This window comes from Lepidochelys kempii, chromosome 11, assembly GCF_965140265.1.
Source record: "Lepidochelys kempii isolate rLepKem1 chromosome 11, rLepKem1.hap2, whole genome shotgun sequence".
Classification (NCBI taxonomy): Eukaryota; Metazoa; Chordata; order Testudines; family Cheloniidae; genus Lepidochelys; species Lepidochelys kempii.
This window is the reverse complement of record NC_133266.1, coordinates 80390788-80401118: the sequence shown is the minus strand read 5'-3', so window position 1 is coordinate 80401118 and position 10331 is coordinate 80390788. Positions and strand designations below refer to the sequence as shown.

Genomic DNA, 10331 nt, shown 5'->3' with positions numbered 1-10331 from the left:
AGACACTAACATAAGAAATATTTTTCACTTTCTTTTAACCAGAAGATTCTCCCGGATGGAAAGTACATCACTCCTGGAAACACTGCAATACCAGATTGATTCATGGGATGGATGGAGTAAGTCCCTAATCGAGCTCCCTGTTTCAAAAATCCATTTAATATACAGTTCTCAAATAGAGAACATATCAAATATTAAACTGATAAGAACAGATTTAAATTTTTTATTAAAGCTAATGTTAAAAAATTATACAGAACACAGGTTAAGAAAAGCGTGTCTGTACATCTGAGTATCGTGCTTAGATTATCCACAATTATGAAGTTTGTTTTAAACGTAATAAGGTACACATAGTACATAATCAGCAACAATCCAAATTAAGGTGGATAAATTTAACAATACACTTTAGGTATTAACATCAAAGTATTTAGGTACATCATTTTCACTCATGAAAAGTTATACAGAGACTTGGCTGTGGGAAGCAAATATATCAATGAGTGAAGACTGTCCCTCAGTATTACAGAATATAGGTAGGTTGTCCATTTAGAAAATACAACCCACTAGGGAAGTATTTCAGTTAATTACTAACTGCATTTTCCATTGGCGCTCCAGCTCCTCTCTCCTGGTATTGCTTATGTCCAGTGATGTGTTCTAAGTAGATGATCCTCACCCACCTAATAGCATCCAACACCAGGAGTTACCACATCAACCAAACATAACATTAAGCAATTCTCTGGACACTCACTCTTCTGCCAGGGCTCGCTGGTGATGACGATTCCCGGTTGCAGTTGGCTGTGTGCGTCATATACTCCACCTATGGCACCAGGATTCCTAGTCCTTGGCGTGCCTCGCACCACATCCAATCGCAGCCTATATGCTTCCCCAGCCCTCGCGAAGCATCGTGGGCCTAAACAAAGCACAGTCTCCCCCCTCTCCGACTCCCACAATGCTCCGCTGGCACCAATATCTGCATATTTGGTCAAGTGGCCCTGCCCCTCCTGCAGCCCACCCATGCATGGCTCCTCCCCTTGCCAGCCCCAGCTGCGAGCCCAACAGCAGCCCCAGGAGCCCCCAGATCCTGCCTGCGTTTTCCCCAGGGCAGGCGACCATAGCTGGCAAGGGTGCAGGAAACTTTCTAGAAGTGGGGGGCCAAGACCCAACTGCTGATAGTGGGGGTCACAATTTAAAGGTTTGTCCCCCCCCCGGCAGCCCCCACTTAGCCTCAGTTTCCCCTCCCTGCAGTTCCCAGCTGTTCTCCTACCATGCCCTCAGGGGCACCCCTCACCAGCTCCAGCAGCTGCCACTGAGGGACCCAGCAGGACCAGCAAGCTCTGGCAGAAATGGGGAGCACATTTCCCCACATGACCCTCCACATTGCCTCTGAATGGCACCCCTGTGCAGGGGTGTTAAAAAGAGGGGTCATGCCCCCCCCCGGTTCCACTGGGTCGTGTCCCCACTTGCCAGTAGAGCAGGGTTTGGTCTGGTCCCTCCTTGGCTGGGGACCTGAATGGAAACCAGTGAGCTGAAGGTGACTTAGGAGGGGGTGCTCTTCCCTTGCAGTCCTTGCACCAGCGCAGCCCTAGGGGGGCCTGTGCTGCAGGGCGTGGGGTATGGGCGCTCTCCCCTCGCAATTAGCACTGGTCCAATGCACCCCCACAATGCTGGGGGGCACCGTGCTCCTTGTAGCTGCCTTTCCCTGACACCGGGGAAGTCCTAGTGCGATTCTCACAGCAGGGGGTCTGCACTGTTGGGGGAAGTGCTGAGGGACCCCATGCCATGGGGGTCAGAGGGTCCATCATCCCACTGAGACTCCAGGGGGGCTCAGTCTCCATGAGTCAGGCACAGCTTGGCCTTTTCACTGCTCGCACCATCCATCTCCCTACGGGGCTTCTAAGCCCCCAGTCTCAGCCCCTCCCCATCTCTGCTGCATTCACCCGCCACCCACCATGGGGCGGGGCAGGGCAGGGCTAGGCCAGGTCAGGCCTTTGTCCCACTGGCACAGCTGGGGTGGGAGGCCCAGAGAATTTAGTGACTGGACATGGAGTCACTTGCAGAGCCAGAAATTGAACCCCAGGACCCCAGCACTTGAGCTCCTGGGCTCTCTCCTCTCTGCACCCCCCTGTCATGTCTCCACAGGTTTGGTTCATTGGCCCAGACTTGGAACTGAACTTGGGAGATCCTTTCGAAGTGTCGGACCCTCCCAGAGGGCCCCACGCTACCTTCAGGGAAAGCCACATGGTGTCACTGCTTAGCAACCCTGCTTCACACCATGATCTTCCTTCAGTAAGTCCATCTGGGTTGGAGCCCTCTGTGAGGCTTGAACCCCCAAAGGGAGCGATTCCCCCTGTTCAGTACTTGCAGGGACTCAGCCAGCCTTGGCAAAGCAGGCGGGTTTATTCGGTGACTGGAACTCAGCGCAGGCCGACACAGCTCAAGGAAACGGAAGTTACAGCAGAGTTCCTTTGCGGGATCTCCGAGCCCCAGCCAAGTTGCGTGGCCCCCTTAGGTCCTGCTCTGCGTGTCTTTATCCCGTTCCCCTCTTTGTCTCTAGTTTTGCTCCTCCTCAGTCCTTTGTTCTTGGCCAGAGTATTGTCGCTCAGCCTCCTTCCTGAGAGGCAGAAAGTCTGTACAGCTCTGGGTCGCTGGGCCCCTGCATAGAGTAAACAGACATTTCCCCCCACCGATGCAGCATATAGGGGAGACTGAGGTGCATACAGTATTCATACAAAATATTACAGAAAAGTCCCACTCCGCCCCACTCTCCACCTGCCAGCCCACTAACAGCAGATTGGAGCTGGCATCCCCAGGAGGGCGAAGGCCCCCATGTCCTATTCCTTGCCCCACAATGGCCTGCTGGCGGAGTGGCACCGCTCTGGGCCCCGCCGTGCAGACACAGCACACAGTAGCAAGTGTCTGGCCAGGAATTTGTCCATCTCTTCTCAGTGTGGCTCAGGGCTGCTGTTCTACCTTGTAACAGACTGGTCGGTGCAGCCCCCCTGCTCTCACCCACTAGACTCCACTCCCCTCTCCTAAAGCTGGGGATAGAACCCAGGAGTCCTGACTAAAATTCCCTGCCTTGCTTGAACCCGCTTCACATCCACAGCCCAGACTATGGCTGGATTACCGCAGGGCCGAGAAACCCCAGTCATGCCCAGGACCCCCGAGTGCTCAGGTGCGGAACAAAAGGACGGAAGCTATCCCCAGAGAGCCCATGGTGCCCCATACCCAGCTCTGGAGATGGGCCCTGCCCCCCAGGACCTCTCAGCCCAGCCAGCGAGTTGGAGCGGCCTCCCTGGCATCCTGTAGTGTCGTCAGGGCTCCCAGTGGGTAGCTGGGCCTATGTCCCAGGGCCAATCTGCTTGCTTCCCGGGCACCTCAGCTCAGCCCGAATGCCCTGCCAGCATCCCCTCCTGGTTCCCGTGCCCCCTGCCTGGACCTTCTCCCTTTGTGTATGTAGCCGGGCCTGAACCCGCACCCAGGCCCAGACGCTTGCAGCCCCCAGAGGAGCCCGCCAGGCGGTGCCTCCCTACAGGGTTTACTGCATGACACAGGTCAGCTCCGGCTCCATGCGGATCCTGGATCCCAGTGATCCCACAGGGCCTCCGGCACAGTCCCTGGGCAGGCCCCCCTCACTTAGTGTCTCACTCTGTGACTAGGGTAAGTGACCTGGCTCGACCGCCTCCTGCGACTGAACCTTGGAGTCTTCAGCCCCCTGCTTCACTTCGGGAGCCCCCTTCAGCGAGTCCACCTGGGTTGGACACCAGGGAGAGCCTTGTGCCCCAAAGGGAGCATTCATCCTGCTGCAAACATCTGCAGGGACAGCAGAAGGGTTTGTTGGCTGGCTGGACCTCAGAGCAGACAGCCCTTGGTCAGCACAGAGAGCTACAAGCGTGGTAAGCCTTAGCCCTCGGACCCCTTTTGTCCCAGCTTCCGGCCACCCACACGCTGGAACCCTCTACCCGAGCCCTCTGCTCCCCAACTGGTTACACCCAGCTGGCTTTCTGCTGAGGGGTCGGCCACCCATGGTCGTTAGGTGCTACGTACCAAAGGTCTCAGTAATTGGAGTGGCCATTATCTTCTCCGACCCTCCACAGACATGGGGCCGAGGCCCCACAGCTGGCATCCATCACAGCTGAATCTCTGGGTCCCACGACCTAGTTAACTGTGCAGCATGTAGGGGAAACTGAGGAACACACAGTATTCATACAAAATATTACAGAAAATTCCCATTCCGTGACAGCCCACAAATGTCTAATGTGCACAGAACATCCCAGGGGGAGGAGAATGCCACCCCGACCCAGGGCCCCAATTTCCCACTGCTCAGATCCAGACTGGCCCTTAGGGCTCTCAGCTCTGGGAGGGAATTTGGGGGCCGGAGGGGGGGTGGGAAAGGGTTTGGGGGGTGCAGGCTCTGGGAGGGAATTTGGGGGCCGGAGGGGGGGTGGGAAAGGGGAGGGGGGTGTAGGCTCGGGGAGGGAGTTTGGGGGTTGGAGGGGGGTGGGAAAGGGGTGGGGGGTGCAGGCTCGGGGAGGGAATTTGGGGGCCGGAGGGGGGGTGGGAAAGGGGTGGGGGGTGCAGGCTCGGGGAGGGGGGGTGCGGAGCTCTCCTGGGGCTCCTAGGCGGGGCAGGCCGGGGGGTCTCCAGCCCAGCTGCCCCCAGGCACCGCCCCCACCGGTTCCCATTGGCCGCAGGGGGCCGGGGCCCAGACCCACCCCCAGGGGTCCGCACCCAGGCGGAGCGAGACCCGGCGGCGGGGGGGGCCCGGGCTGTTTGAAATGGCCGGGGGGGGCAGGCACCAGGGGCCCAAGGGGGGGTCCGCCCCCGGCGCCCCATAACCCGCCCCCCCGGCAGGCGGGGGCCGAGTCTCGCTCACCTTTGCCCGGCGCGGGGGGGTCCCCGCGAGGAGACGGGCCGGGCCGGGCCGGGCCGGGCCGGGCCAGCAGCAGCGGGGGGGTTGCGGGACACGGGCTGAACGCGCAGTGAATCCGATTCACTTCCTGCCCAGGGACCCGTTTCCACGGGACACGGAGCCCGCGGCTGCCTCCATTGTGGGCTGGGCTCACTGCCGGGCGGAGCCGCTGCTGGACCCCGCGGGGGGTGCGGGAGAGCCCGGCACGGACCCCCCCTCTGGGCACGGCCGGGGGGACCAGCCCCGGGCTCTGCCCGCCCCAGCCCCCACCCGGAGCCCGCAGGTGAGGGGCGGAGGCAGCGGGAGCCATGGGGGGGGGTTCCCGGCTCCGCTCCCCCCCCCCATTCCCTGCAGCCCCCCGCCCCGGGGCAGTGCCGGGCCTGGGGGGGAGAGAAAAGCCAGGTCCTGCTGCTGGGGGACGCGCTGCCTGGAACAGGGCCGGGGGTCCCCCAAAGCGGCTCTTTGGATCCTGCTCCTTCCTAGCAGTCGGCTCGGGGACTCTGTGCCTGCGAAGGGTTAATATGTGAGGCTGAGATTCAGTCGGGGTGTTTTTAGCAAAAGTCCTGGGCAGGTCACAGTAATAAACAAAAATTCAGGGCCTGTGACCTGTCTCTGGCTTTTGCTATAAATCCCCCGACTGAAGCTCTAGTCCTGAGCCCCACTGCTCCCCAGGGCCCCTGCTCCCGCGGTGGGGGCTGCCTGCCCAGCAGGCTGTTGCTCTGAGGCCCCCACGGCTGCCCCCAAGCCCACTGCCCCAGCCACCCTCGGGGACGGATGCTGCTCCGGCGCTCCCCGGGGTCAGCCATACCAGCCACTTCTCAGGCGCTCCCCACAGCCAGCTGCCTGGGGCCAGGCCTGTGGCCAGCTGCACTGGCCTGTGGAAGTCACGGAATCGCAGCCTTATTGAGATGGTCTCGGTGGCTTCGGTCCGTGGGAGGCTTCGTGTGCGCACCACAATAAAGTGACCAAGGGTTTTCCCATCATGGCCGCGTCTCGAGCTCCTGTCTGCAGGGAAAAAGCTGGGGACTGGTGGGGAGAATGCGGTTGTGAAATGGACTAAAGCCCTGTCGGAAACCTCCGCATTCGCCCTCCCACCCTGACCGGCTGCCGAATAACACTCATGTTTCACGGCAGGTCTCTCTGTTCTCCCCGGGGAAGTGGCGGGGGAATGGCCGAGGCGTAGCTGGCTCGGGTGAGAGATTTTCAGGGGCCTGCTGGTGGGTCTGTGATGGTGGGGATAGGACGGGGCAAACCTGCTGCTACATGTCCTGCCTGAGGCCTGATTTTTGGAATGCCGCCAGGTGTGGCGGGGAGGGTGAAGGGGCCCATTTCTGGAAGTGAAAACAACTCCTTCCTGTACAGGACTGAGAAAATGGACCAGACTCCCACTGCTGCAGCCTGAACCTGTCAGCCCAAGGCTGCTGTGAAACATGAAGGGAGATGCCCTGTCTCTTCGGATCCAGCTGCTGGGAATCGAGAGATTGTTGGGATTCCTGTCCTCTGGCTAGTAGGGGTGAGATAAATGTAAGGCCCCCCGCCACCACCTCTGCTGGGGTGGGGATAAAGAGCTCTCTCTTTCCCTCCAGCCCCTGAAACCAGCTGGCTTCTCTGTGCAGGGTAGGGGTGGCTGCCCCTCCCAGAGCTTCCTCTTCTTTTGGCACTCCTCCACTATTTATAATGGGATTGTGGCTGGGGCACCAGGTTCTGAGTTTGTTACAGACAGCGGTGACCTTCGAGGAGGTGGCTGTGTATTTCACCCAGGGGCCGGGGGCTCGGCTGGACCCCGGTCAGAGAGCCCTCTACGGGGCCGTCACAGAATTCTGAGACCGTGGCCTCGCTCGGTCAGGGATTCCTGCCCCCTTACTTATTAGAAGCTGTGGGATTTCTGATATGCCCAGTTTCACTTCTGCTTGGGGTTCTTCCATGGGCGCATCAGGGAATTGAGTCCCAAAGGCTGCAGATCCCAAGGGAAAGTGACTTTCACCTCCACACTACCACCCATGAGACAGGGGAGTCAGAGATGTAATGTAGACGCTAATTCATCCCAATCCCTCCAGCTGTCAAGAAGCATTACAGTTATCAGCGCATGTTAATTCTCATTTGCACACAAAATTCCTGCTTTCAATTCCTGAGACTTGCTCCATCTATGGAAGGTCCCTGGCTTCTGCAGGTTCAGACACAGGCAAGTGTTTCATATCAGCCGTGTCTGAGTCAGCAAGTCCCCCAGAGCATACAGATCCTGGAAATTCCTCCTTGGGATGGGACACAACCCCTGCCCCCCCCATCCCTCCCACCCTATGCAGACCTCTGCTTTTGCCAAGTGGGTTCAGTGGCCACGTTCCCATCCATTTGGATTCCGTGTAACCCCCTTCATGGCGTGGGGCCCGGTTATAATCAGAGACGGTTCCTTGTGAGAAATCCTGAGTGCACTCTGATCTCATCTGATTTCACCCCACGAGCAGGAGTCCCCCTACCCAAACCTGACACGGTCGCCCGGCTGGAACGGGGGGAAGAGCTGCGGGTCCCGGCTCTCCGGGGCTCTGAAGAAAGGGACATCCCAAGAGGCGCCCATGCAGGTGAGAGTTGGTGAAAGTGAGACAAACTGTCCGTTAAGTGAAGGAAAAAGCTGGGTCTCTTACACAAATGTGCTGCGATTCTGGCTCATCTCACCCCAGCCAGGGTTGTAGCCAGCAGGTCCAGTACCGGGTTTACAGTGGCACCGGGCCCACACTTGGAAGGGGCCCCGGTGCCTGGAATGTTACCCCTCCTGCCTCTGCCTGCATCCCCAGGCTCGCCCCTGCTCAGCTTCTTCCCCCTGAGACCCTGCCTGCTGCTCGCTCCTTTCTGCCCCCTGGCCCCACCCGCCTGCTGCTTGCTCCTCTCCGCCCCCGGCCCCTTCCCTCCTCCCCTCAACTCGCCGCTCTCTCCTCTGCCCCCTGGCTCCCCGCCTGCCGCTCTCTCCTCTCTGGCCCTCCCCTAACCCCCACCTGACACTCTCCCCTCTCCATCCCCTGGTCCCGTCCGCCTGCCACTCTCTGCCCCCTGGCCCTGCCTCACCACTTGTTCCAGAAGTGACACACTGGGGGGGGCAAGTGGGGGGTCAGTTGGCCCCCCCACGATTTATGCTTGGCGGGCCATGGGGGAGGGAAAGAGGCTCTGTCCCCCCCAGGCAGCTGCCACCCAGAACAGAGCGGCTGGTGTGCAGAGTAGCTGGTCCTACCCCTTCCGCTCCTTGCCCAGGCCTGGCTGGCAGGGACAGGGGCCAAGTGAGCCTGAAATGTGCCGGGGGTGGAGGGAGCTGCTTCTCTCTGCGCCATGGCCCCTCCCCTCACCCGCTGCTCACTCCCCTCTCCCCGCCCACTTCCTGCTCACTTCTTGCCTCCTCCTGGCCTCTCCCCCTGCCCACTACTTGCTCCCCTCCACCCCCTTTCCCCCGTCGCTCACCCTTAAGGCATAGCCCTCCCTCTTTTAAAAGTGATGGGGCCATGGCCCTCTGACCCCCCCACATTGCGGCACCCCCATTGCCAGGTGTCAAGTTTTCGACCAGAAAGTCGAGGCAAAAAGGGGACCTGGCAGCGTGTGGTCAGCACTGCTGACCGGACACTAAATGTCCGGATACGGGAGTAACCTCAGCCAGCCTCCTCACCGGAGGGGCGGGAAGAGCAGCGGCTTCTGCCTGGAGGAGCTGCAGCTCAGCTGGAGAGAGAGACCTGGCTCCCAAGGACCCGGCTCCTGCAGAAGGAAGTAGGTGCCAGCCTCCGCCTTGTTGTGCTTTCCCCCAGCACCTGCCTTGCTCCAGCTGGGGACTGCCCCTCCCTGCCCCACTCCACTGTGCTCTTGCCCCGGCCCCTGCCTCACTCCAGCTGGGGACTGACCCTTCCGCCCACCTGCCACACTGTGCTTGTCCCCGGCCTCTGCCTCACTCCGGGGACCTACCTGGGCTCCCTCCACATACACGCTCTGCCCTTTCATTTTCTTTCCGCGCTGCATTTGTTTCCAGGAAGGCACGTGGCATCGGAAGGTCAGCAGCGTATGTGCATCTGCACACCCTGCAATCTGCCGCAGGCGTGAGAGAGGTGCAGGGCGGGAGGCCGTAAACAGAGGAGAACGAACAAACCAGTCCCAGCGATAAAGAAAATAAACGATGAAAAAACATTTACGTGGTGCTCAGAAACAGAGGCGTAGAGCAGAAGTTGAAGAGCAGAAGGCAGAACTGATGAAGTGAGCTGTAGGTCACGAAAGCTCATGCTCAAATAAATTGGTTAGTCTCTAAGGTGCCACAAGTCCTCCTTTTCTTTTTGCGAATACAGACTAACACGGCTGTTCCTCTGAAACATTGCATAAGCAGTTACTTCATTAATAACAGCATAGAGACTGCCGGTGACCATACAAATCCTACTAGCTGCATTAGTAGTGATGATGAATGTGTAACTGATACTAGTACAGTGGTGGGTCCAGCCTACGCTGGACATGGTTCTGAAGATCAGGCTGTTTCTTCTGACGAAATCTTCTCATCAAAGAAAGAACCCAGTGATAACCTGCTGCTGCAAAACACACTAGTACGATTGCCTTCCTCCGATGCCACTCTCTGGACGGTTGATGCTTTCACCCAACAGTACTGCATAGACGTGGGCCCTGATTTCTGCCGAAATCGCGATGGAAAATATGCAATGTCATCAAGACAACATAAGGGCAGAACAAGGTAATTATAACTTTTCTATGTTTTTTTTAATACATTACTTGAGTGTTTTTTTAGATTAATTTTTCCCAGAAAGGGGTTGACGTCACTATTCATTTTGAGAGACAATTGAAATAAGCAGATTTGTGCTGTCTCTATCTAAATGTAAAAATGTACATTCTAGGTTTTGCTCACTACTGCACTGTGAGCTGCTTACTCTCTTAATGCCCCACCAGTGTGCCTGTATTCAGCAGAAATGTTGAAGAGTATTCATTAATATTAATTTTTTTATTTATTTTAGGAAACTCTGTAATACAGCCTTCAATCAAGTGTCCCTGAATGGTGAAATTATTGAAAGGCCCTGGCTCATATACTCACCATCGACTGGCTGCCTCTTCTGTTTTATGTGCAAATTGTTTTCTCCAAACAGCACATCTGCACGAGCCAAGAGAGGATTTGATTCATGGGATCACATTGGCAGACTCGGTGACCATGAAAGATCTACTGAGCACCAACAAGCTCTCACCGCTTAGACAATGCGTTTATCAAAGACTCAAGCCCTTGATAAACATACAGCAGATGGAAATATTAAAGAAAGAAATTACTGGACAGAAGTGTTGAAGCGAGTCGTAGCAACAATAAAATTTCTGGCAACACGAGGTCTGGCACTGAGCGGGACGAATGAAACCTTTGGCAGTCTTAATAATGGCAACTTTCTGGGCTGCTTAGAGCTCATAGCAGAGTACGACC

The 10331-nt window shown here is 57.5% G+C and overlaps 1 long non-coding RNA gene and 1 pseudogene across 2 annotated transcripts; one reads left to right on the top strand and one right to left on the bottom strand.

The window, feature by feature from the left end:
• Window positions 1-57: 57 nt before the first annotated feature.
• LOC140896017 (U2 spliceosomal RNA) lies at window positions 58-233 on the bottom strand (annotated as a pseudogene).
• A 4674-nt stretch (window positions 234-4907) lies between these two features.
• LOC140895994 (uncharacterized) lies at window positions 4908-9113 on the top strand. 2 transcript variants are annotated; one of them, XR_012154414.1, is made up of 4 exons: window positions 4908-5186; window positions 6266-6416; window positions 7366-7479; window positions 8904-9113. It is a non-coding gene; the product is annotated as an uncharacterized lncRNA (long non-coding RNA). The 2 variants fall into 2 exon arrangements; XR_012154413.1 differs by having other exon boundaries at window positions 6266-6427.
• Window positions 9114-10331: the final 1218 nt, after the last annotated feature.